This window comes from Oncorhynchus masou, chromosome 27 (genome assembly GCF_036934945.1).
Source record: "Oncorhynchus masou masou isolate Uvic2021 chromosome 27, UVic_Omas_1.1, whole genome shotgun sequence".
Lineage (NCBI taxonomy): Eukaryota > Metazoa > Chordata > Actinopteri > Salmoniformes > Salmonidae > Oncorhynchus > Oncorhynchus masou.
The window spans coordinates 56,091,884-56,118,971 of record NC_088238.1 but is presented as its reverse complement, the minus strand read 5'-3'; the positions used below and the strand labels follow the sequence as shown (position 1 = coordinate 56,118,971).

Below are 27,088 nucleotides of genomic sequence, written 5' to 3'. Positions count from 1 at the left end.
GGATAACAAGCAAATCGTTTGGCTGCAGATGAAAAGACATCTATCGTATTCTCACCACTAAGAATCAGCTTGTATGTCAAAGTGCCGTTTGTAGCCTACATTTGTTCCTTCTGAAGACCGTCTCACGCAGCAGGAACATGGTGTGCCACAGCGGCGGCTGGTGGGAGGAGCTTTAGGAGCAATGGGTTCATTGTAAATACTGGAGTAGAATCAATGTAACGGATGTGTTTTGATACCTTTTTCATTACTTCCATTCCGGCCATTACAATGAGCCCATTGTCCCACCAGCCTCCACTGGTGCACCACCTTAGGTGGTGTTTGGTAGTAGTCATGATTTCTCCAATATATTACTGCAACCCAGTGGTCGTCTCTGGAACTGCACCCTGAGAGGGACAAGCCAATGGAAGGCTGGGATGCTGTGTACAGTGGCAGCCCAACAACACATTCATCACCAAGCCAGACGGCCCCGGTTCATTCCTGCTATGTGTGGAATTGATAAACCATCAGAGCAATTTTCATCGCATTCAGTTTATATTGATAAAGCAATCATGCATTGCTTTCTTCAATGTGTCACTGTTCCCCAAATGTTGTTTCTTCTTCTTCGGTTTCTACTATCCTGTGAAGACAATTGGGAATCATAAACGTTTCTTCACTGTGGGGAGTGAGTCATCAATGCAGTCAGTTTGGGTTCTGAACACTTAATGAGTCGAAGACAAACCCCACCCATCCTCAATGTAAAGTAAATACAAAATATGCTTTCATACTGTGACCTTATTTGTTTAAAGAATGCGTCTTTGGGTGACAAATACTGTGAAAAAGTAATTCACTGAAGACAGTAATGTTTTTTTATTAATTTGTCTACGGTATACAAATAGTCACACACCAAATGTTCAAAAAAATCCCCTAACGTCTCGTAAACATTCATATGTTCTGCTCATCTATAACTCTTTATTTTGGGTCCGTGTGCCGTAACAGCACGTATACTCTCCTTCCTGGCGGGAACGACGCCACCTACAACCTTTGTGTCGTCACATTCGCGTCATCACCGTCATGGGTTACAGGGATGATGTGACAGTAATGACGGCACGTTCGGGATGAAGGGTTGAGGGCAGTATAATCACAGTGAGAACAGAGAACCCTTGAAACAGAGCACTCAGTCTATAGGCCCAGAGGTGAGCAAACACAGAACAATGAGAGGGGACAGGGGGTGAGGCAGGGATTTGATTGACAGACTGGGTAAATGGGAAGATGAGTGACAGTAGGGGTAAATGGGTGACTGTAGGTATAAATGGGTTACTGTAGGTGTAAGAGGGTGACTGTAGGTGCAAGAATGTAGGGATGTGCTATGAAAGCTAATTTGTCTGCAGACTTCTGATCTTACCAATGCATATTGTAAAATATCAACAATTAACTTTACTCTTCGGTTTAGCTTGTCTCCTGCTATGTACGTTGCTAGTGACCAGTCCCTATCATAGCGTATGTAAATGATGGAAAAGGAAGTTGAGAGGTAAAACAGGTGAAATTAACGGTAAAATATTGAGGGAAAAGCTTAGGAAAGTTTACAACGACAAGTAACAAGAGTACAGGTCAAATCTGGATATTATTTAGCTATCTTCAGTGAAAACCAGTCAGTCCTTGTGAACCCCCACCAATAGAAATCACATTGTCTACAAAACATCTACAAGAACATAATAATGGCAAAACAAAGTGTCTAAACAGCGAGGTCTGACATTATTGACCTCCTCAATAAAGATGAAATAAATTTGATTGTATACTATAAATAATTCAAACACTGAGCTATATCGTAAAAACATTTTTACAAATAAATAAAGGAAAATTATATATTTTTTTATAAGAATTCAAATTGCTCAGTAGATTTTGTTTAATATTTTTTTCTCCTCAAAAAAGGTAAGGATTAAAATTATTTATTATTATTTATTTATTTATTATTGCCACCTAATGACTACATCAAGGTTGTGACTCTACAAACTTGTTGGATGCATTTGCAGTTTATTTGGGTAACGTTTCAGATTATTTTGTGCCTAGTAGAAATGATTGGGGGTTTGTGGTATATGGCCAATATACCACGGCTAAGGGCTGAGTCCAGGCACTCTGCGTTGTGTCGTGCCTAAGAACAGCCCTTATCCATGGTATATTGGCCACATACCACACCCCCCCCCGGCCTCATTGCTAAAATAGAATATGTTTCTAAACATTTGGTACTGTGATTATGGAAAATCCTGAATGAATTGTGCATCCACATTAATGAAGAAATGTTTAGAAACATTCTATAACAATGCTGTCTTCAGTGAATTACTTAGGCTTTTTTCTCCAGTATTTGTCACTCAAAGAGGCATGCTTCAAACCGATTTACGTCATAGAATGAAAGCGTTTTGATAGTTGCTTTACATTGAGGATGTGTAGGGAGGAGTTTGTCTTCGACTCATTAGGTTTCAGAACCAAAACTCAATAGAAGTTAAGAAACTATTATATTCTTCTTTATTAGAGAAGTGACTCCAAAATGACAGAATACATTAATCACCGTTCATTTTTCATGGGGAAAAACAACAACGATAAAAAAAGAGTGTGAAACAACCAAATAAACTGCAAATGCATCCAACAAGTTTGTAGTCACAAGTTTGATGTAGTTATTGTGTGCTGGGAATATGGGACCAAATACTACACTTTTGACTATTTATTTATAATAAACTTTAGGGGTGTCAGCAATAAAAATAAAAAAAATGTATAAGTTGTTAAACAAAATCTCTTTCTCTGAGCAATTGTATTACCCTGAACTGAAAATATAAACGCAACATGTGCTGAAATAAAAGATCACAGAAATGTTCCATATGCACAAAAAGGCTTATTTCTCTCAAATTTTGGGCACAAATGTGTTTACATCCCTGTCAGTGAGCATTTCTCATTTCCCAAGATAAGCCATCCACCTGACAGGTGTGGCATATCAAGAAGCTGATTAAACAGCAGGATCATTACACAGGTGCACCTTGTGCCAGGGACAATAAAAGGCCACTCTAAAATGTGCAGTTTCTTTGTCACAACACAATGCCTCAAATGTCTCAAGTTTGAGGGCGCATTCAACTGGCCAGCTGACTGCAGGGATGTCCACCAGAACTGTTGACAGATAAAACATTACATTTTTTCTCTACTGTAAGCATCGTTTTAAAGAATTTGGCAGTACGTCCAACCGGCCTCACAACCGCAGGCCACGGGTATGGAGTTGTGTGGACGAGCGGTTTGCTGATAACAACGTTGTGAACAGAGTGCCCTATGATGGAGGTATGTTATGGTAAGGGCAGGCATAAGCTACAGACAACGAACACAATTGCATTTTATCGATGGCAATTTGAATGCACAGAGATAGCGTGAGGAGATCCTGAGGGCCATTGTCGTGCCATTCATCTGCTGCCAACACCTCATGTTTCAGCATGATAATGCATGGCCCCCGTGTCACATGGATCTGTACACAATTCCTGGAAGCTGAAAATGGCCCAGTTCTTCCATGTCCTGCACACTCACCAGACATGTCTCCCATTGAGCATGTTTGGGATGCTCTGGATCGACATGTTTGATAATGTGTTCCAGGACCAGCCAATATCCAGTACCGTCGCACAGTCAATGAAGAGGAGTGGGACAACATTCCACAGGCCACAATCAACAGCATGATCAACACGACGTGAAGGAGATGTGACACGATGCATGAGGAAAATGGTGGTCATACCAGATACTGACCGGTTTTCTGATACACACCCCTACTTAAAAAAAAGATGGTATTTGTGACCAGCAGATTCATTTCTGTATTTACCAGTCATGTGAAATTAGGGCCTAGATTAGGGCCTAATGCATTTATTTAAATTGACTGAATTCCTTAACTGTAACCCAGTAAAATCATAGAAATTGTTGTTTATGTTTTGTTCAGTATAGTATAATAGTTTTTAGAATAGAATATAGCTCATTATTTGAATTATTTTTTTTATACATTCATTATTGCTCATCTTTATCAAGGGTGTCAATAATTTCGAACCTCACTGTGTGTGTGTGTGTGTGTGTGTGTGTGTGTGTGTGTGTGTGTGTGTGTGTGTGTGTGTGTGTGTGTGTGTATATATATATAGAACAATCCATAACGAGAGACATTGGAAAACGCACCAACTGGTTCTGGCTGCAATAGTCTACCACATGTTGCATCTCCCCAAGGCCTCTATCCATACATCATTCTCTTCTACACATCAATATTTACTCCGCACGCAGCGGCGGTCCTTTCCCAGAAAACAGGAAGGCAGTAGTGCAACAAACTCAGCAGGATTTTTACTTCTCAAAGGAAATGAGTCCAGAGCTCAGGAGCCTCTGTTAGACAGGAAGTGATGTCAAGCTAACAAGCCCACCATGTAAACCCCGTCAGTTTACAGATAGAACAAGTATTATTTCTTTTTTGGTTCTTTAACTCAAAAAGAACAAGAGAAGACAAGAGATGTGACCAGGCTAATGCTCTTCACGATTGCCTGGGCGACGGCAGCTGGCACGACCCTTGACCTTTAGACTTTTCTGTAACCTTTGAAGGCTTAAATGTGAGGCTATGGTCGCGTTACCTTACTCATACGTTGCATGCATCAACCAATGTTTGCGCGCCACATCATCGACTGACAGATTGCTACAACAGATGATGTGGTTCGCTGATAGGTAAAATACCTATCCAGGTGTTGTAAGATCTGGTATGCATCAGCAGCACCCTATGAGTGAAAAAAAAGGCATTATTGAAAAATAAGGCTTCCGATCTGGAAGAGGTATGAGGGATCCAGCCAGAGATACATTCCATCTTGGAAGAAAAAAAAGGAACAAAAATAATGTTTTGGCTTCCTTTGATGACGGCCATTTTTTTAAGGCTAGAATCTCTCTCTCTCTGTGTGTGTGTGTGTAGGACTATTTTTTCTTCTTGAACAAGCTCTTGATTTTGGACGAGGACCTCTTGGGCTTGTCTCCGTTGCCACTGGAGTCCTGGGAGGAGGTACTCGGTTGCTTCTGCTCCTTGGCCCCCGCCCCCCTGCCCTCATTGTCCATTGAGGTGAGGGACGGGTAGCGCCCGACCACCACCCCGCCTGTCATGCTCGCATGCAGCTGGCCCATGCTATAGGACTTCTCCAGGATGCCGTTGTACATGGCCTTGTTGCCCGCCGACGAAGTGGCGAAGGACATGCTGTGGGACTCTGGGATAGATCCACGGGTGAGGTCGGGCGAACCCTTGTGTTTGTGTCTGTGGTGCTCCAGGGCTGGGGAGGGGGCCGAGGATCCCCCTTGAGGAGGTGGTGAGTCCCGGACATAAGACTGAGGCTCCTGCTGGCTCAGCATCATCAGCTCCTCACGGGAGATCTTGCGGTAGGGGGTCTCTGGGCCCGGTGTGCAGGGGTTGGTGTAGGACTGTTTACGCCCCATGGAGGAGTTGAGAGAGTCTGTGTCTGAACACGTGTCCTGAGTATCCCTGTCTCAGAGAGGGGGAGATAGAGAGAGTAAGAGACAGAACACACACAGAGAGAGCGAGAGCAAGAGAGAGTAAGAGAGAGCGCAGAGAGAAAGGGCACAGCGGGAGGCAGAGCGAGAGAAAAAAAAAGAGAGCAGAGCACGAGAGGCAGAGTATGACAGAGCAATGAGAGCGAGTATGATGCAGAGAGAGAGAGAGAGAGAGAGAAAGTAAGAGAGTAGACAGAGAAAGTAAGAGAACAGAGAGAGAGAAAGTAAGAGAACAGAGAGAGAGAGAGCAGAGAGGCAGAGCAGAGAGGCAGAGCGCAGAGAGAGAGGCAGAGCGCAGAGAGAGAGGCAGAGCGCAGAGAGAGAGGCAGAGCGCAGAGAGAGAGGCAGAGCGCAGAGAGAGAGCAGAGAGGCAGAGCCAGAGAGAGGCAGAGCCAGAGAGAGCCAGAGAGAGAGAGCCAGAGAGAGAGAGCCAGAGAGAGAGAGCCAGAGAGCAAGAAACTTAAAGTCAGATCAGCACATATTCAAAGATTCAGCCCCCTCTGATTCAGAGGGGTTGGGTTAGATGCACCAGACACATTTCAGTTGAATGTATTCAGTTGTACAACTGACTAGGTATCCCCCTTTCCCCTTTCTATTCTGAACGCATTATCATAAACAGACCCGCACAAAAATGGGGCAGAAGTGGTTTAAGGTAACATACCCCTTTCTCTCCATGAAGAAGATGTATCCCTCTTCCCCCTCGGGATGATAGGAGAGGGCTGAGCTGGTCATGGAGAGGAGGTCGGGGTCGGCTGACGTCATTGAAGTGCTGTAGAGGCTCCGGCGGGATCGGCACAGGCTGCTATTGCGTGTTAAAGGGGGCCGCATCATAGAGGCTGCTGGGAAAAACCAGAGAGGGTTTGTATGGTTACTATCATAATCATACATAGTGGACACTTAACACACGCAAATTAAAAACACACATTTTTAAATCTATTTGAGCCTTGTTGAGGTCATACTGAGGGTCATACTGAGGTCATACTGAGGTCATACCAAGGTCATACCGAGGTCATACTGAGGTCATACTGAGGTCATACTGAGGTCATACTGAGGTTCATACTGAGGGTCATACTGAGGTCATACTGAGGTCATACTGAGGTCATACTGAGGTTCATACTAAGGTCATACTAAGGTCATACTAAGGTCATACTAAGGTCATACTAAGGTCATACTAAGGTCATACACTCTGTCACTTTACAACTGTAAATGGAGTATTTTTTGCATTTCCATGACAACCTCCACACTTACAGGTTAACTGTGGAATGATTGGAGGAGTGTCCTCATCGAGGTCGTCCACCCCACCAGCGATGGGATAGGGGGGCACGGAGACGCGGGGCATGACCACCCAGCTGTGGTCTGAGTACAGGGTGGCAGTCAGGCTGGGCAGCCCAGCGTTGTGCACCAGGGGGAAGCCGCACAGCTTCTCCATCTGCTGCCAGCGGTGGAGGCGCTCCCTCAGGCAGGCCGTCACCTCCGACAGGGACTTCCTGGAAACAATCAAATGTATTCAGAAAGACATTTTTATACCAGTACTTATGTGCTTTCACAGCAAACCGGCCTGGACCTCAAAGAGCAAGCAGAAGCAGGGACACGGTGGCGAATCTCCCTAGAAGGAAGAAACCTAGAGAGGAACCCAGCTCAGAGGGGAGGCCCATTCTCTTCTGGCAGTACTGGTCTTTATCCAGACACTTGGGTCTCTGTGTTTATATTTGAAGCAGATACCGCTAATGCATGGACAACAAGTTACTCTAATAGGTATTTATACCCGATAGGTCGAGTTTGACCTATGTGGGGATCCTGCTAGCCTCAGTAAGCACTAGAGCTGGCATAAATCCCCAAGCCTTTCCACATCAGCCGTCTCACATCAATTCAGCTCAATGGACAAAGACATACGGATCAGGGTGACAATGCACCGCACGGTGACAGCAGAGTAAATGAATGGTGAGCACGCGTCTTCTCTTACTTGGCCTCTAGGATCTTGTGGTCCACCTCGTCCAGTGACGAGCTGTGAGCGACGTGAAGGGTCCCAAACACACTACTCCTCTTCCTCTTGATTTTCTCTGCCTGACACAAAGACATAAGATGAAAGAAAAGGTTAAATATCAGGGCTTGTACAGATGTGTAGGAGGAGACTCAGGAGGAAGGGTTAAATATCAGGGCTTGTACAGATGGGTAGGAGGAGACTCAGGAGGAAGGGTTAAATATCAGGGCTTGTACAGATGGGTAGGAGGAGACTCAGGAGGAAGGGTTAAATATCAGGGCTTGTACAGATGGGTAGGAGGAGACTCAGCCTAGGAGGAAGGGTTAAATATCAGGGCTTGTACAGATGGGTAGGAGGAGACTCAGCCTAGGAGGAAGGGTTAAATATCAGGGCTTGTGTGAACATGTGTCTAATGCAGCTGTATTGATCCTCTGGGAAGAATAAACTTGGTGAAGCTTTCGTAGTGTCGGTTGAGTTTTCACTCTGAATGAGAACCTAACAACACTATATGGGGCGGCAGGGTAGCCTAGTGGTTAGAGCGTTGGACTAGTAACCTCAAAGGTTGCAAGTTCAAATCCCCAAGCTGACAAGGTACAAATCTGTCATTCTGTCCCTGAACAGGCAGTTAACCCACTGTTCCTAGGCCGTCTTTGAAAATAAGAATTTGGCTGATCCCCACTATCATTCAATATTTCCATTCTCTGCTACAATGCATGTTCGTGCCTTATCTTGTCAAAATTGGCCCATTGTAGCAGCTGTTCATGAATACATTCCTACAGCGTCTTCAGACCCCTTGACTTTTTACACATTTTGTCGCGTTACAGCCTGAATTTAAAATGGATTCAACTGAGATGTTTGTCAAATGGCCAACATAGGAAAAACCCCACAATGTCAAAGTGGAATGATGTTTTTAGACCTTTTTACAAATTCATTTTAATTTTTTTTTAAAGCTGAAATGTCTTGAGTCAATAAGTATTCAACACCTTCGTTATAGCAAACCTAAATAAGTTCAGGTGTAAAAAATGTGCTTAACAAGTCAAATAAGTTGCATGGACTCACTCTGTGTGCAATAAAAGTGTTAAACATGTTTTTTGAATGATTACCTCATCTCTGTTCCCCACATATACAATTACAGTATCTGTAAGGTCCCTCAGACGAGCAGTGAACTTCAAACAGATTTAACCAGAAAGACTAAGGAGGTTTTCCAAAGCCTCGCAAAGAAGGACACCTATTGGTAGATGAGTAAAACATTTCAAAAAGCAGACATTGAATATCCCTTTGAGCCTGGTGAAGGTTTTAACAACACTGGATGGTGTATTAATACACCCCAGTCACTACAAAGTACAGGCGTCCTTCTTAACTCAGTTGCCGGAGAGGAAGGAAACCGCTCAGGGATTTCACCATGAGGCCAATGGTGACTTTAAAACAGTTACAGAGCTTAATGGCTGTGATAGAAGAAAACTGAGGATGGATCAACAACATTGTAGTTACTCCAGAATTCTAACCTAAATTACAGAGTGAAAAGATGGAAGCCTGTACAGAAAACAAATATTCCAAAACATTGAATCAAAACTGCTAAAAATGTGGCAAAGAAATTAACTTTATATCCTGAGTACAAAGTGCTATGTATTGGGGCAAATCCAACACATCACTGAGTACCATTATTCATATTTTCAAGCATGGTGGTAGTTGCATCAAGTTATGTGTATGCTTGTCATCGGCAAGGTCTAGGGAGTTTTTCTAGGATAAAAAGAAACAGAATAGAGCTAAGCACAGTCCTAGAGGAAAACCTGGATCAGTCTGCTTTCAGACAGAGACAAACTTACCTTCAAGCAGGATGATAACCTGAAACACCAGGCCAAATATACACTGGAGTTCCTTACAAAGGCAACATTGAATGTTCCTGTGTGGCCCAGTTACAGTATTGTCTTAAATCGGCTTGACTTGAACATGACTGGCTAGCAATGATCAACAACCAACCCAGAGCTTGAATAATTTTTAATACATGTGCGCAAAGCTCTTCAAGAATTACCCAGAAAGACTCACAGCTGTAATCGCTGCCAAAGGTGATTCTAACATGTATTGACTCAGAGGTGTGAATACTTATGTAAATGAGATACTGTATTTCTGTATTTCAATATATTTGCAAACATTTCTAAAAACATGTTTTTACTTTGTCATGGGGTATTGTGTGTGTAGATGGGTGAGATACAAAGTCAATGTAATCCATTTTTTAAATTCAGGCTGTGACACAACATAATGTGAAATAAGTAATGGGGTATGAATTCTTTCTGAAGGTACTGTACATCTCTTGCCAAGACCACAATTTGTTGGCTAGAGCAGAAACAGACAGGTGTCCAGACTGATATACAATACAATTTACTACAGAGACTAGTTTTATCAATAAGTCCTCAAATTGGGACACATCTACTTTAATGAGAGCAACATATTGCTGTGTCTCCTGGATTGTGCTATCACAGCGCCGCATTTAATTGACTTCTGAAATTGCCTGATGAGTCAGTCTCGCTGCAAAGGCAAAAACAAAGGCAAAAACAAACAATGCAATTAAAAAGTAATTTAGCTGTGTCATTAAAAAAACTCATTAGGAAAAAAAAACTAATTTTGTTTCTGTGTGTGTGTGTGTGTGTGTGTGTGTGTGTGTGTGTGTGTGTGTGTGTGTGTGTGTGTGTGTGTGTGTGCTTATGCGCGAGTAAGTTTTCAATTATACAAGGGCAACGCTTGTTCCAAATTGCACCTCAGAATTGAACACTCAACTAGTTTACAAATTCAGAACCCAGTGAGGTTTGAACCAAAATCCCCCTAAAGTCTGCTCCTACTTAGAAAAACTCTCTCAAAGGAAGTGATGTCTTAGCGATGTCATTTGTTCTCCAGGAAGTTACCTCTTCCTTAGCGACCGTGAGCTGCAGCTCCGCACTGTGTTTCTTGATGTTGTAGTATTGGACCTCCACCTCGTGGGTGAGTTGTAGCCACATCTGTAGGGCCTCTGGCACCGACCACTCTGTCTGCATCTCCTTCTCTGCTCGCTTCAGGGCCATACGAACCTGGAGACAGGAGGGGGGGACACACATTTAGGCGTCGCACGCGTATGAATTAAAACGGTATCAAGGCATAAAAGTGGGGGCAGTACTGTTACTGTACACAAGGGGGTGGTTCTATGCAATGTGCAGGGGAACAATGTCAAATGCTTTACTGTGGAATACCAGTATACACAGAGGAATAGTATTCTGTGTGGTAAGCATATGCTCTGAATTCAACACTGCATTCATATGGTAATTGGGGTTGCATTGTACTGTATGCGCCACTAGGGGGAAGTAGTTCACATGACACAGGGGGAAGTATTTCACATGACACAGGGGGACAGTATTTCACGTGACACAGGGGGGCAGTATTTCACGTGACACAGGGGGGCAGTATTTCACGTGACACAGGGGGACAGTATTTCACGTGACACAGGGGGACAGTATTTCACGTGACACAGGGGGACAGTATTTCACGTGACACAGGGGGACAGTATTTCACGTGACACAGGGGGACAGTATTTCACGTGACACGGGGGGACAGTATTTCACGTGACACGGGGGGACAGTATTTCACGTGACACGGGGGGACAGTATTCTGTTTGAGCGTTTCAAAGGGAGGGAATTTTACCCGGTGAGAAAATGTGCCAGTAAACTAGCAGATGTACGGAAACTTAAGGATTTTTATGTCACTTTCATAACATGTAACAGATCAAATAATAAAACAAGCTGTTTTAAACATGAAAAATAGATTGGCAAAGCTGTAAAACATTATCTTAAATATAAACATCAACTTCGTGAATACCATTGGTGTTTAATATGAGGGTTTCAGCATGATGTATACTTTATATTCTTTACACTTATTTGACTAATGTCTATATGTTTTTCTTGTCAATGTTTTGGGGCTAAACTGGGGGCAGAAGTAGTCTATAGTTGGAAGAGTAGCAGAGTTAATTGCTAATTATGTAATTAGGCAGGTTTTGATTGACAAAAGCAATAACTCAAAAGAAAAACACTGTGACTGACGTGTGTAATGGAAACGGCAGATAGAAGAAATGCTCTAAAGAACGATATATTTTTTAAATGCTGTTCGGCAGGGATGGATTATTATTGTTGTCTAACTTTCTTTTTTTGCGACAAATTATGATGAAAAATACGGTTCTTTGAATAAATTATTTTTTGCCAAATCATTTTGAAGGTACTCAGGGGACGTGATGTCATCGCTTAACTAACCAGAAATCCACTCCATATTGTTGCGTCTGATGAAAAGGCTTTTCTTAAAGCTTTATAAATGTTGATGATTAAATTAGGCTATTTTCTCTTTCACCAAACGGTCTATCCACTAAAACTTGTGGACAATATTGACACATAGATTTTAACAAAATGAATATTTTATATGAAAAATAAGAAAAATCGGTTATTCAAGTATACATTACCCACGTACACACACTGAGTATCTCTCTCTCAGATTCCAACAACTGATTCATGTTTGGAAATATAAATACTGTAAATCTACCAAAGAAAGGTCTGTTAATGTCTCACTTGAATATATTCAGTTTAAGGAACAAAATGCATGAAATATGCTGTCTCGTGCAGTCAAACAAAATGCATGAAATATGCTGTCTCGTGCAGTCAAACAAAATGCATGAAATATGCTGTCTCGTGCAGTCAAACAAAATGCATGAAATATGCTGTCTCGTGCAGTCAAACAAAATGCATGAAATATGCTGTCTCGTGCAGTCAAACAAAATGCATGAAATATGCTGTCTCGCAGTCAAACAAAATTCATGAAATATGCTGTCTCGTGCAGTCAAACAAAATGCATGAAATATGCTGTCTCGTGCAGTCAAACAAAATTCATGAAATATGCTGTCTCGTGCAGTCAAACAAAATGCATGAAATATGCTGTCTCGTGCAGTCAAACAAAATGCATGAAATATGCTGTCTCGTGCAGTCAAACAAAATGCATGAAATATGCTGTCTCGTGCAGTCAAACAAAATGCATGAAATATGCTGTCTCGTGCAGTCAAACAAAATGCATGAAATATGCTGTCTCGTGCAGTCAAACAAAATGCATGAAATATGCTGTCTCGTGCAGTCAAACAAAATGCATGAAATATGCTGTCTCGTGCAGTCAAACAAAATGCATGAAATATGCTGTCTCGTGCAGTCAAACAAAATTCATGAAATATGCTGTCTCGTGCAGTCAAACAAAATTCATGAAATATGCCGTCTCGTGCAGTCAAACAAAATGCATGAAATATGCTGTCTCGTGCAGTCAAACAAAATGCATGAAATATGCTGTCTCGTGCAGTCAAACAAAATTCATGAAATATGCTGTCTCGTGCAGTCAAACAAAATGCATGAAATATGCTGTCTCGTCAAACAAAATGCATGAAATATGCTGTCAGTCAAACAAAATGCATGAAATATGCTGTCTCGTGCAGTCAAACAAAATGCATGAAATATGCTGTCTCGTGCAGTCAAACAAAATGCATGAAATATGCTGTCTCGTGCAGTCAAACAAAATGCATGAAATATGCTGTCTCGTGCAGTCAAACAAAATGCATGAAATATGCTGTCTCGTGCAGTCAAACAAAATGCATGAAATATGCTGTCTCGTGCAGTCAAACAAAATGCATGAAATATGCTGTCTCGTGCAGTCAAACAAAATGCATGAAATATGCTGTCTCGTCAAACAAAATGCATGAAATATGCTGTCTCGTGCAGTCAAACAAAATGCATGAAATATGCTGTCTCGTGCAGTCAAACAAAATGCATGAAATATGCTGTCTCGTGCAGTCAAACAAAATGCATGAAATATGCTGTCTCGTCAAACAAAATGCAGTCAAACAAAAATGCATGAAATATGCTGTCTCGTGCAGTCAAACAAAATGCATGAAATATGCTGTCTCGTGCAGTCAAACAAAATGCATGAAATATGCTGTCTCGTGCAGTCAAACAAAATGCATGAAATATGCTGTCTCGTGCAGTGTATTGGCAATATGAGAGACTCACTTGAACTGTTCTATTGAGGATGCTGAGATCTCTATACATGGAGACAATATGTTCAGGAGGGACAGAAATAGATATGGGGGTGGAGTTGCAGTTTACATCCAGAGTCATACTCCAGCTAAACAACGTCTTAATGTTGAATGGATTCGAGGCACTATGGGTACAGGTGCATTTACCACATTTGAAACCTATTTTAGTTGGTTGCTGCTACAGGTCACCTAGTGCTGATGTGAAATATCTTGATGTCATTTGCGAAATGTTGGATAAGTTATCTGATGAAAATAGGGAAATATATATATTTTTTGTGAGATATGAATAGTGATTTTTTTTTAATACAAACTGTCCAAATAGAAAGTCATTTCTGTTTCCAATGTATGTAACCTGACTCAAGTTATGACATTACTAACCAGAACGTTCACTGATCGGTCCGGTATCACATCATCTACTCGTATTTATCACGTTTACCACCATGGCTGAACATTGTTCTAAAGCTGTATCAGTGACACTGGGTTGCAGTGATCATAACTTGGTTGCATTCATTAGGAAAACTAAAATACCAAAAGGCTGGCCCGACAGAGGGTTCAATCAGGACTCGTTTGTGGATGAGATTAAGATGAAAAAAAAACAAAACTATTGAGGGTCATGTTGGACGCAGCTTTATCACGGTCAGAACACATAGATCATATTGTTATTAGGATGGGTCAGGGAACACATAGATCATATTGTAATTAAGATGGGTAGGGAACATAGATCATATTGTTATTAAGATGGGTCAGGGAACACATAGATCATATTGTAATTAAGATGGGTAAGGGAACACATAGATCATATTGTAATTAAGATGGGTCAGGGAACACATAGATCATATTGTTATTAAGATGGGTCAGGGAACACATAGATCATATTGTTATTAAGATGGGTCAGGGAACACATAGATCATATTGTTATTAAGATGGGTAAGGGAACACATAGATCATATTGTTATTAAGATGGGTAAGGGAACACATAGATCATATTGTTATTAAGATGGGTAAGGGAACACATAGATCATATTGTTATTAAGATGGGTAAGGGAACACATAGATCATATTGTTATTAAGATGGGTGGGAACACATAGATCATATTGTTATTAAGATGGGTCAGGGAACACATAGATCATATTGTTATTAAGATGGGTCAATAGATCATATTGTAATGATGGGTCAGGAACACATAGATCATATTGTAATTAAGATGGGTCAGGGAACACATAGATCATATTGTAATTAAGATGGGTCAGAACACATAGATCATATTGTTATTAAGATGGGTCAGGGAACACATAGATCATATTGTTATTAAGATGGGTAGGGAACACATAGATCATATTGTTATTAAGATGGGTAAGGGAACACATAGATCATATTGTTATTAAGATGGGTAAGGGAACACATAGATCATATTGTTATTAAGATGGGTAAGGGAACACATAGATCATATTGTTATTAAGATGGGTAAGGGAACACATAGATCATATTGTTATTAAGATGGGTAAGGGAACACATAGATCATATTGTTATTAAGATGGGTAAGGTCACATAGATCATATTGTTATTAAGATGGGTAAGGGAACACATAGATCATATTGTTATTAAGATTATAGATCATATTGTTATTAAGATGGGTAAGGGAACATATAGATCATATTGTTATTAAGATGGGTAAGGGAATTGCTGTTACAAGAAATTGTTCAGAGTATGTAACATCTAGCACACTGAATCAGGTGATTCAATCCCTGGTCCTATCACACTTAGAGTACTGTCCAGTTATATGGTCAATCCCTGGTCCTATCACATTTAGAGTACTGTCCAGTTATATGGTCAATCCCTGGTCCTATCACACTTAGAGTACTGTCCAGTTATATGGTCAATCCCTGGTCCTATCACATTTAGAGTACTGTCCAGTTATATGGTCAATCCCTGGTCCTATCACACTTAGAGTACTGACTGGTTATATGGTCAATCCCTGATCCTATCACACTTAGAGTACTGTCCAGTTATATGGTCAATCCCTGGCCCTATCACACTTAGAGTACTGACTGGTTATATGGTCAATCCCTGGTCCTATCACACTTATAGTACTGTCCAGTTATATGGTCAATCCCTGGTCCTATCACACTTAGAGTACTGTCCAGTTATATGGTCAATCCCTGGTCCTATCACATTTAGAGAACTCTCCGGTTAGCCAGATTACCTCTTCATTGCTCTAAACAGGGCAGCCAGATTACCCCTTCATTGCTCTAAACAGGGCTGCCAGATTACCTCTTCATTGAATTAATATTATCCAAATGCATCAGAATCTCTCATGGCTTCACATTAAAAACAAAAAAAACAAAAAACAAATGACTAAATCTAGTCTTCTGATTCTTTAGGAATGTTATAGATATACACATTTTTATACAGTCTTTTTCAGTCCAATGTGTACATACTAGCAACACGCATAACCACAAAACCCGACAGGCAAATTCAGGGCAGCTACAAACAACTCAAGCCAAGGACAATGCCAAAAAATCTACAGTTGTATATAGAGCCATAGCTGAATGGAACTTTTACCAATCCATATTTCTCAGGCAAACAGTAAATCCACCTTCAAGAAAAAAATAAAAGAACATCTAATGTGATAGACCATATGACTGGACAGGAAATAGAAAGAACATCTAATGTGATAGACCATATGACTGGACAGGAAATAGAAAGTATCAACTGAAAGTTAAAACCTCTCTGGGATAAGGGGCGGTATGGTAGCCTAGTGGTTAGAGCGTTGGACTAGTAACCGAAAGGTTGCAAGTTTGAATCCCCGAGCTGACAAGGTACAAATCTGTCGTTCTGCCCCTGAACATGCAGTTAACCCACTGTTCCTAGGCCGTCATTGAAAATACGAATTTGTTCTTAATTAACTGACTTGCCTAGTAAAATAAAGGTAAAATGTAAAAAATAATAATAATTCACATCCGGATGAAAAGTGTGCCCAAAGTAAACTGCCTGCTACTCAGGCCCAGAAGCTAGGATATGCATATTATCAGTAGATTTGGATAGAAAATACTGAAGTTTCTATAACTGTTTGAATATTGTCTGTGAGTATAACATAATTGATTTGGCAGGCGAAACCCAGAGCACAATCCATCCAGGGATTTTTTTGTTTTAGGTCAATCTGTTTTCCATTGGTTTCCTATGGCAAGCCCGTTTTAATAGAAATATGCTTGCAGTTCCTATAGCTTCCACTAGATGTCAACAGTCTTTAGGAATTGGTTGATGTTTTTCTTTTGAGAAATGAAGAAGTAGCCCTTTCCTTTCTGGGTGTATAGCCTAGTGTAGTCTTTTGTTTCGTGACCTGAAGCTCGCTCATTTTATCCGCTATTGAACGTAGTTTATCCCGTCTTAAATTTTATAGATTATTTACGTTTTAAAATACTTAAAGTTGGATTAGGAAAGTTGTTTGAAATGTTTGGACAAAGTTTACAGGTAACTTATTAGATATTTTGTAGTCATGCTGGGCGAGTTGGAACCGTTGTTTTTCTGAATGAAACGCGCCAAATAAATGGAAATGGACTTAATCGAACAAAAGGACCATTTGTGGGACATATTGGAGTGCCAGCAGAAGAAGCTCTTCAAATGTAAGGCATGAATTATATCGTTATTTCTGAGTTTTGTGTCGCGCCTGGCGGGTTGAAATATGATTGTCGTGTGTTTGTTTGATCGGGTGCTGTCCTCAGATAATCGCATGGTTTGCTTTCGCCGTAAAGCCTTTTTGAAATCTGACACGGTGGCTGGATTAACAAGAAGTTTTCATTTGGAGTATTGCACTTGTGAAAGTATGAAAGTTAAATATTTCTAATAATTTTGGTTAAATTTCTCGCTCTGCATTTTCACCGGATGTTGCCAAATCGATCCCGCTAACGGGATTTGATCCATAAGAAGTTTAAATGTGTTTCCTGTCAGGTATTTTAATTATCTGTATTGTCTACTTTTGAATGTTTGAAGTCTTGAATGTGGTTGTTTGTCATGTCGTGTTAATTATGGCGTTAGCTAATGAGGATCCTAATAAAAACTACAAAATTAAATTACCGGTTTCCATAAAAGACCTGTTTGTTACCAAAATTAGTAAACATTCTGGTTACTTTGGTAAATAACCGGTAGTTTTGCAACCTTAAGGACATGCGACACACTCTCAATGGTTCCTACCTGCACCAGCTCCTCCTCTGCGTATTTGAGGCGGCTGAGCTCACACTCGGCCCCCTGGCGGAGTTCGCGGAGACGGTACGACTCCTTCTTGGCCCCACTGATCTCGTCTCTCATCTTCTGCTCCAGGTTCTGCTTCTCCACCGCCACTGTGCGGTTCTCCTCCTGGGCCTTCTCCAACCTGGGGAGAGCCATGAAAACCTGACAAAGTCATCTTCACCATCCAAAAACAACCAACTTCACTTAATACACCCGAACCCTGGGCCCAGTCCAATGCCTAAGATGTTACACAAAGAGATCGAAATCTTTTAACAAGGTGGCTAGGTGTTCTAGTGAGGTCAGAACAATACCTGTAACATCTATATACAGTATACGAACCCTTTATAAAACCTTAATAAAAACTACTAGGTTACGTACCGTCCCTGTAGGTCCATGAGGCTCTGCTCAGCACTCTGCAGGCTCTCCAAGTCCTTCATCATCTGACCCATGTGGACCCGGGAAGACTTGTTCTGGATATAAGCGAACCAGCAGCCCCCACCCCGATCACTATAGATACCATCAACACAAAGTCCTTCAACCAGTTGTGTTGCGGACCTGGGGGAGAGAGGGATGGAATGGAACGGTGTTTATTGGCGGTCCAAGCACGGCTCAGTTGGTAGAGCATGACCCTTGCAATGCCACGATAGCGGGTTCGATTCCCGTGACCACCCAGACATTAAAAAGCATTACGGACGTATTGACCTTACAGGAAAGCTGTACTATAGTATGCAATTGTATCTTTGGATTGATGGTTTGGTAACAAGGTTCTGGTGAATGTAGAGATGGGGGGGGGGTCTGCAGATCAGAGTCATATTGTTGATCATTTCCTTGATGGAAGAAGACATATGTTGAGTAAACATGGTTATGTTTTTACCCAGACACCCCGTAGTGGCACCAAACCCACACGTATGTATAGTGTACTTACGTGAGGGAGGGCCAAGAGCACAGCATCTAGTGCTTTGAGATTGAGCTTCTGTTTGTGCCTCTGGTCTAATATCTTCAGCTGACCCGACATAAACCACGGTTCGTTCGCCGCCAGTCTGAAACAGAGAGAGAAAACTAAACATGTTGAGAACGATATCACTGAGAACGAGAATAGAACGCTGATCAACCAACTACAGTATGTAAGACAAGGTCTGTCTTGAACAGTGTGTATCAGTGTGCGTGTGTGTGTGTCAGTGTGAGTGTCAGTGTGTGTGTGTGCATGTCAGTGTGCGTGCAGGTGTGCGCGTGTCAGTGTGTGTGTGTCAGTGTGAGTGTGTCAGTGTGAGTGTCAGTGTGTGTGTCAGTGTGAGTGTCAGTGTGTGTGTCAGTGTGCGTGTGGGCGTGTCAGTGTGCGTGTCAGTGTGCGTGTGGGCGTGTCAGTGTGCGTGTGTGTCAGTGTATCAGTGTGTGTGTGTGCGTGCGTGTCAGTGTGTGTGCGTGTGTCAGTGTGTCTGAACATGTCGGTGTACTCGTGCCACCACCATCTTAAACCAGATCAGACAACATGGCAGCCAGCGACACCCAATCCACTGCTGTGACATCATTTAATGCACATATGTCAGAGTCAAGGCCCAATCCGGCCCGCGAGAAGGTTTTTTACGCCCCTGGGATGATCTTGATTTATTATTAGAACCGGCCCGCAGACCGCAGCAAGCCGGCAGCCCGCAGATCTTTTACACGCACCAATACTACATTTCCCACAATGCAACGGTGACGTGCAGTAGGCTGCTTCATTTCAATATTTATTGGCACAGCAGTCGTCAGCATCATCAGATACCCATCAAAAATGGCAAAACGGAAGGTGGACACTGAGAACCGGGGTTTCAAACAAGGTGGGAGTCGGAGTATATGTTCACGGAGGTAGCTGGAAAACCTGTGTGTCTTCTGTGTGGAGAAAGTGTGGCGTGTATAATCTGAGTGACATTATGAAACGAAACACGCGGACAAAAACAAGAATATGGACATGGAACAAAGGCTACAAAAGGCAGAGGAATTAAAACGAGGCCTCAAATCTCGACAGGCTCTGTTCAAAAAGCCAAATCACAAGGCCAGGCTGCTGTCAAGGCCAGTTTTATTTTGGCAGAAGAGATCGCGTTTACGGAGGGGGATGGGCTGCATGTGTTTGTGACAGTTTGCCCAGAAAAAGGCAACTCTTTTTAAATGTGAGTCTGAGCAGAAACACCATTGCCGTGGAGAGTAGACCAGTTGTCCATCAATCTAAAAGAGCAGCTTGTGAAAAAGGGAAAAGATTTCATTGCATATTCCTTGGCTGTGGATGAGAGCACCGACATTTCTGACATTGCCCAGTTGTCAATTTTCATCCGCGGAGTGGACTCCAGCCTAAGTGACAGAGGAGTTTTTGGCTTTACGTCCTATGCATGGCACAACTACGGGGCATGATTTGTGAAGAGGTGTCAAGATGTGTAAATGAGATGGAGCAAAAACTGTGGGTTTGACAACCGACGGAGCACCTGTGTGTGGACACAGGAGCGGACTGGTGGCGTCCACAGGTGAGCTGACAGCTTATCATTGTATCAACACCAGGAAGCGTTGTGCGGTAAAGAAAATGGAGCATGTAATGAGCATCATCACGGCACAGTTAACTTTATCAGAGCCAAAGGTTTGAATCACCGCCAGTTCAAGGCATTTCTGACAGAGCCATAAGAAAATATTGCTTTATTTATCTGATCATATTGGAATATATTTGTTAGGTTTTCAGTAGGTTCAATTAGGTTCACTAGACTATATGCGTCATTTAAAAAATTTTCAATGAACATTCGAACAGTCCGGCCCTCGGCTTGTAGCTAAATTTTTTATTTGGCCCTCCGTCCATTTGACTTTGACACCCCTGATTTAATGAGTCAGCACCCCCACGGGTGGGGGGGGGAAACAACACCCCTGACCCCTTCAACCCCCCTTTCAACCCTCCTCTTCTATCCATGTAGTCATTCCATACATGAGTGCATGGAGTCTCAGAGAGTCTCATTCCTGAAGAGATTCTAGTGGAACTGCTCTGACTCTCCCCTTCGTGTCATTAAGACGTTTAGATGGGATCAATAACACCAAGATCAAGTCCATATAAAAGGTGACTCCTTGATATAACAATCGCCTGCTGACTTCGGGGTCAGGACATAAACTGGGATGTCTAAACTGCACTGACGCGACTATCGGACAACATGGGCATGGAGATGTTTTGCTAGTCGAGGTGGGCATATGTTTTATGTGTGTGTGTGTCATGTTTGATCATTTCTTTCCCATTCCACCTGCATTAACCTCACATATCCAGCAGCAGGGAGCATTGGTCTGAGTAACAAACTGAGCTCATTGTTTATGATGTGCATGTCAACTTTTCAAACGAAACCTGAGACCGTTTAGCATATATCTACATGTTGATAAAGCAGCGCAAAGCGATATCTTCACCGTCACACAAAATCACTACTGTTTACACATCATGGAAGACACGATTCAGTTCAGTGGTGTTGTTGGTATCTGTGATATTCTGTGTCCCATCAGTGTTGTGTTGTGTGATAATGTAGTCACCGAGGCAGAGTGTTTCCATTGATCCGGAACTCTCTGAAGCTCGTCTCGTACTGAGGCAGCTCCACAGATTCCTTCAGCCACTGGACTGTGTCCTCCGTCGTCCAGTTATGAACTGCAGACAGAGACTGAAATTGACATTTGCTTCTTCCATTTACCCTCTCTCTCCGTTCCATTTACCCCCTCTCCCATTCCTCCCTTCCATTTACCCCCTCTCCCATTTACCCTCTCTCTCCGTTCCATTTACCCCCTCTCCCATTCCTCCCTTCCATTTACCCCCTCTCCCATTCCTCCCTTCCATTTACCCTCTCTCTCCGTTCCATTTACCCTCTCTCTCCGTTCCATTTACCCTCTCTCTCCGTTCCATTTACCCTTCTCCCTTCCACTCCGTTCCATTTACCCTCCCTCTCCCTCCGTTCCATTTACCCCCTCTCTCTCCCACCCCCTTCCATTTACCCTCTCTCCTCCCTTCCATTTCTCTCCCTTCCACCCCCTCTCTCCCTTCCATTTACCCTTCTCCCTTCCATTTACTTACCTCCCTTCCCTCTCCCCATTCCTCCCACCCCTCTCCCTTCCATTTACCCCCTCTCCCTTCCTCCCACCCCCCTCCCTCCATTTACCCCTCTCCCGTCCATTTACCCCCCTCCCTCTCTCCCCATTTACCCCCTCTCCCTTCCACCCACCCCTTCCATTTACCCCCTCTCCCATTTAACCCCTCTCCCTTCCCTCTCCATTTACCCCCTTCTTTACCCTTCCACCTACCCCCTCCCTCTCCCTTCCTCCCTTCCACCTTTCCACCCTCTCTCCCTTCCACCCCCTACCCCCTCTCCCTTCCTCCCTCCCCCCCTTCCACCCCACCTCCCCTCCATTTACCCCCTCTCCCTTCCTCCACCCCCCTCCCTTCCATTCCCCCTCCTCCCTTCCATTTACCCCCTCCCCTTCCTCCCACCCCCTCCCTTCCATTTACCCCCTCTTCCTTCCTCCCACCCCCTCCCTTCCATTTACCCCCTCTCCCTTCCCAACCCCCTCCCTTCCATTTACCCCCTCTCCCTTCCATTTATTTACCCCCTCTCCCCTCCCAACCACTTACCCTTTACCCCCTCTCCCTTCCTCCCACCTCCCTCCCTTCCATTTACCCCCTCTCCCTTCCTCCCATCCCCCTCCCTTCCATTTACCCCCTCTCCCTTCCATTTACCCCCTCTCCCTTCCATTTACCCCCTCTCCCTTCCATTTACCCCCTCTCCCTTCCTCCCATTTACCCCCCCCCTCTCCCTTCCTCCCAACCCCCCTCCCTTCCATTTACCCCCTCTCCCTTCCATTTACCCCCTCTCCCTTCCTCCCAACCCCCTCATTTCCATTTACCCCCCTCTCCCTTCCTTCCATTTACCCCTCTCCCCACCCCCTCCCTTCCATTTACCCCCTCCCTTCCATTTACCCCTCTCCTTCACCCACCCCCTCCCTTCCATTTATCCCCTCTCCCTTCCCAACCCCCTCCCTTCCATTTACCCCCTCTCCCTTCCACCCACCCCCTCTCCCTTCCACCCTCCTTCATCCTCACCCCACCCCCTCTCCCTTCCATTTACCCCCTCCCTTCCCTTCCACCCACCCCCTCCCCCCCTTCCATTTACCCCCTCTCCCTTCCTTCCTCCACCCCACCTCCCTTCCATTTACCCCCTCTCCTTCCATTTACCCCCTCTCCCTTCCACCCACCCCCTCTCCCTTCCATTTACCCCCTCTCCCTTCCATTCCATTTACCCCCTCTCCCTTCCATTTACCCCCTCTCCCTTCCATTTCCACCCCCTCCCCACCTCTCCCTTCCATTTACCCCCTCTCCCTTCCCTTCCTCCCACCCCCCCCTTCCCTTCCATTTCCCACCCCCTCCCCTTCCATTTACCCCCTCTCCCTTCCATTTCCACCCCCTTCCCTTCCATTTACCCCCTCTCCCTTCCTCCCCTCCCACCCCCCTTCCCTTCCATTTACCCCCTCCCTTCCACCCCCTCCCTTCCATTTACCCCCTCTCCCTTCCATTTACCCCTCTCCCTTCCACCCACCCCCCTCCCTTCCATTTACCCCCTCTCCCTTCCACCCACCCCCCCTTCCTTCCATTTACCCCCTCTCCCTTCCACCCACCCCCTCCCTTCCATTTACCCCCTCCTTCCTCCCTTCCTCCCACCCCACCTCCCTTCCATTTACCCCCTCTCCCTTCCATTTACCCCCTCTCCCTTCCACCCACCCCCTCCCTTCCATTTACCCCCTCTCCCTTTCACCCACCCCCTCCCTTCCATTTACCCCCTCTCCCTTCCACCCACCCCCTCTCCCTTCCATTTACCCCCTCTCCCTTCCATCCAAGCCATTAGACTGCTGAACAATTCATAAAAATCGCCGCTGGATAACTTACATTGACACACACCTCCCCGTCGTGTACACTGCTGCTACTCGCTGTTCGTTTGTTATCTATGCATAGTCACTTCACCCCCACCTACATGTACAGATTACCTCAACCACCCTGTACCTCTGCACACTGACTCGGTACCGGTGTCCCCTGTATATAGCCTCATTATTGTTATTCTCATTGTGTTACTTTTTATTTTAGACACCTTGGTAAATATTTTCTTCTTCTTGAACTGCACTGTTGGTTAAGGGCTTGTAAGTATGAGTTTCACTGTAAAGTCCACACTTGTTGTATTCGGCGCATATGGCAAATAAAGTTGGATTAGATTTACCCTCTCTCCCTTCCTCCCTATTTTAAACAATCCCTCCCTCCATCTCTCTCCTACCTTCTGAGGTTTTCCAGCCCTTCCACAGCTCTTCCACAGTGATGTGTTGGTCTTCCCTATGAAGGTTACTGTGTTTGTTAGTTTGTTGTTGCTTCATATCTTCTCTAATAAACTGCAAGAAGAAAAAGACATTTGGTTAATATTACTGGTTATTATATCGTTACAGACTGCAATAAAACTGACACAGTGGGAACACAAACTAACAAGTTAAATACAGGTACAGAGTTATGACATTGTAGAGGATCATGGATACCAGCAGACGTGACTTTCAGTGTGATGTGAGTTCTATTAGTTGTGTCTCTATTAGAAGTTGACCGATTAATTAGGGACGATTTCAAGTTTTCATAACAATCGGTAATCGGCATTTTGGCCGATTACATTGTAATCCATGAGGAGACTGTGTGGCAGGCTGACAACCTGTTACGCGAGTGCAGTGTCAAAAGGACATTGTGTCTGCAAGGAGCCAAGGTAAGTTGCTAGCTACAGTAGCATTAAACTTAACTTATAAAAAAACAATCAATCTTACCATAATCACTAGTTAACTACACATGGTTAATGATATTACTAGGTTAACTAGCTTGTCCTGCGTTGCATATAATCATTGCGATGCCTGTTAATTTATCATCGAATCACAGCCTACTTCAACTTTGCCAAACGGGGGATGATTTAACAAAAGCACATTCGCGGAAAAAAGCACATTCGTTGCACGACTGTACCTAACCATAAACATCAATCCCTTTCTTAAAATCAATACACAAAAGTATACATTTAGAAAACTGCATATATAGTTAAAATAAATGCATGTTTGCAGGCAATATTAACTAGGGAAATTGTGTCTCTTCTCTTGTGTTCAGTGTAAGCAGAGCCGGGGTATATGCAGCGCTTTGGGCCGCCTGGCTCGTTGCGGACTGTGTGAAGACCATTTTTTCCTAACAAAGACCGTAATTAATTTGCCAGAATTTTACATGATTATGACATAACATTGAAGGTTGTGCAATGTAACAGCAATATTTAGACTTAGGGTTGCCACCCGTTCGATAAAATACAGAACGGTTCCGTTTCACTGGCAGAAAAAACGTTTTGTTTTCGAAATGATAGTTTCCGTATTTTTACCATATTAATGACCAAAGGCTCGTATTTGTGTGTTTAGTATGTTATTATTAAGTCTATGATTTGAAATTTGATAGAGCAGTCTGAGCGGTGGTAGGCAGCTCGTAAGCATTCATTCAAACAGCACTTTACTGCGTTTGCCAGCAGCTCTTAGCCATGCTTGTTGCACAGCACCGTTTGACTTCCAGCCTATCAACTCCCGAGATTAGGCTGGCAATACTAAAGTGCCTATAAGAACATACAATAGTCAAAGGTCTATGAAAAACAAATGGTGTAGAGAGAAAGAGTCAACGCGTCATAATTCCTATAATAACTACAACCTAAAACTACTTAACTGGGAATATTGAACCACCACCAGCATTCATATGTTCTGAGCAAGGAACTTAGACGTTAGCTTTTTTACATGACACATTTGCACTTTAACTTTCTTCTCCAACACTGTGTTTTTGCATTATTTCAACCAAATTGAACGTTTCATTATTTATTTGAGACTAAATGGATTTTATTCATGTATTAAGTTAAAATAATAGGGTTCATTGTTCATTCGGTATTGTTGTAATTGTCATTATTAAAAATATATATTAACAAAAATTGGCCGATTTTAATCGGTATCGGCATTTTTTGGTCCTCCAACAATCTGTATCGGCGTTGAAAAAAACTAAAATCGGTCGACCTCAAGTCTCTATGGTCAGACCACAGGTGTTGTGAATATGGTGTTTGAGCAGACTAGACTGTGCCCTTCTCCCACACAGCAGCCCGACCACCGGAGGTCTTTCTCTGGTACACTAGATCTCCATAACACCCTGCCATCAACAACCTACCTTTCTCTAGCCCTCACAACAGCCCCTGAATAGCCACAGCACCAACCGACATTGCCAAGGAAACAGGTATGGGCAACACAACAAAACCTTAAAAGCTCCGATTGCCTTGGGAACAGCATGAGTTGATTTGGCATGAGTTGTGTCGCTACGCCACAATAAAGCACTGCTATTCTGCTCCCTACCTGGGTTTTAAACAGTGAGTCATAATAGCTACAAAGCTCTGTGTTGAGCTAGGAGAGAAGGGAGCGTGTGTGTGTGTGTGTGTGTGTGTGTGTGTGTGTGTGTGTGTGTAGAGCTAGAAGGGAGAATGATGACTCAGGTTTTTGCATTGACCAATAACAGAGCTGTACACCATAAAGGTAGGATATGATGACTACAGAGGCTAAATCATGTGGTTCTCAACCAGGGGTTACCTTCGAGGATTAGCTCAATGTGGTTCTAAACCAGGGGTTACCTTCGAGGATGAGCTCAATGTGGTTCTCAACCAGGGGTTACCTTCGAGGATGAGCTCAATGTGGTTCTAAACCAGGGGTTACCTTCTCAACCAGGATGAGTCAGTGTGGTTCTAAACCAGGGGTTACCTTCGAGGATGAGCTCAATGTGGTTCTCAACCAGGGGTTACCTTCGAGGATTAGCTCAGTGTGGTTCTAAACCAGGGGTTACCTTCGAGGATGAGCTCAATGTGGTTCTCAACCAGGGGTTACCTTCGAGGATTAGCTCAGTGTGGTTCTAAACCAGGGGTTACCTTCGAGATGAGCTCAATGTGGTTCTCAACCAGGGGTTGCCTTCGAGGATGAGCTCAATGTGGTTCTCAACCAGGGGCCTTGAGCTCAATGTGGTTCTCAACCAGGGGTTGCCTTCGAGGATGAGCTCAATGTGGTTCTAAACCAGGGGTTACCTTCGAGGATGAGCTCAATGTGGTTCTAAACCAGGGGTTACCTTCGAGGATTAGCTCAATGTGGTTCTAAACCAGGGGTTACCTTCGAGGATTAGCTCAATGTGGTTCTAAACCAGAGGTTACCTTTAGCTCAATGTGGTTCTAAACCA

The 27,088-nt window shown here is 43.4% G+C and overlaps 1 pseudogene; it reads right to left on the bottom strand.

Annotated features, from left to right (window-relative positions):
- Nucleotides 1-831: 831 nt before the first annotated feature.
- LOC135516446 (stromal interaction molecule 2-like) overlaps nt 832-27,088 on the bottom strand; it is a 102,571-nt pseudogene continuing 76,314 nt past the window's right edge.